Genomic DNA, 1336 nt, shown 5'->3' with positions numbered 1-1336 from the left:
CTTCCTGTTGAGAAACAGCAACAGAGAAGGCATGTTTTTAATAAACACGTAACGGAGATAAACCTATACATACATGCATGCAAATACACACATGGATGTGCAGAGGGTACATAATGATAGTGATAGTCTCTTCCAGAAGACTTACTGCATCTTGCTAGTAAGTTAAATAGTTCACTCCTGGAAAGTACCTAAGGTATTTAAATGACACTACATTTGTCAAGTGGTGTGCTCCTGGAAGGTTTCACTGCTTGCTGTCACTGTTCGGCTATACTCTGACAAACAGCTCCCTCTGGATGCTACGATACCTTCCCCCCTTCCACTCCTTCTACCACTTCCCTTCCAAGACTGTAAACTCCTCCAAAGCAGGAGGTCCCCTTCTCTTGCTGCCTATACAATACTGGGCAAAACCCATCTTAGTTGCGGGGTAGTATAAAGTAACACAACAATTTCATAAATGAACCGTAGAGATAAAATGCATTATAAACATAATGTTATAAACTCATATGACTCAACAGCTGATTCATCCTACAATCATCCATTCCTCCATAATTCATACTTTAAAATACCTGTTAGGTGTGCAGAAGATGAATTTTATGTTTCTGGGGGAAAGGTAGAACAATAAAATATATCCTGTGGTCACCATTACGTTTTGGTTTCTTCAATTAGAAAAAAAAACAACTGACTTTTCTTTACAGGCTAGGGTGTCATTTGCATCTTCCTTTAACAGTTGGAGCAAAGCATCATAGATGTTTTTAAAACAATCAAGTCATGGTTATATCCTTCCTTCCTGAGCAGAAATGTTCAGCAGAATGACAGAAGGACTAGGAAACCCTACGAGAGCCACTTTATGAATTTTTGGATGGACACTTTACTGAGGAGAGAGCCATTTAGCGAGCTGCAAGCAAAGCAAAAGGCAAAAAGAGATCTTCAAAACACTGACCTTAAGTTAATCACAGCAAAGAAGCACCAGCTACACATGGCTCGAGCGCTCAGCCCTCCTGTCTCAGATTGCCTCTAGCCTGAAGAACCCTGGCACTACCAGCTGTACTGCTCATCCCTTACACACCCGCACGTTTGTTCCTTAAATTGAACCACCACCACCACCATCACTGCATTCTCAGCTGGCATAAATTTGTCAGTCAGTGGAGCAATATCAGTTTAAACCACCAGGTTTGGCACCTGAGACTTACACAGAATTTAGGTGCCAAATACCGAAGGAGTTATACTGACTGCTAAGAATTCATGACTCTCGTAACCTGGAGGTGCCTAAGGGCTAATGGCACCTCCACTGTGCAATGCAAAAAGCCCTAGGGATCTAAATATAGACTTGCATTCA

At 41.7% G+C, this 1336-nt stretch overlaps 1 protein-coding gene across 1 annotated transcript in view; it reads right to left on the bottom strand.

The window, feature by feature from the left end:
* Positions 1-1336, bottom strand: part of PPARGC1A (peroxisome proliferator-activated receptor gamma, coactivator 1 alpha) — a gene marked incomplete at its 5' end in the record, with an annotated part of 59645 nt that overhangs the window by 3732 nt on the left and 54577 nt on the right. The gene's annotated exons all lie outside the window — the stretch shown is intronic.

The sequence above is a fragment of the Buceros rhinoceros genome, unplaced genomic scaffold, assembly GCF_000710305.1.
Source record: "Buceros rhinoceros silvestris isolate BGI_N320 unplaced genomic scaffold, ASM71030v1 scaffold8513, whole genome shotgun sequence".
Lineage (NCBI taxonomy): Eukaryota > Metazoa > Chordata > Aves > Bucerotiformes > Bucerotidae > Buceros > Buceros rhinoceros.
Note: the sequence above shows the minus strand (reverse complement) of the source record. Positions and strands in the feature narration are given on the sequence as shown.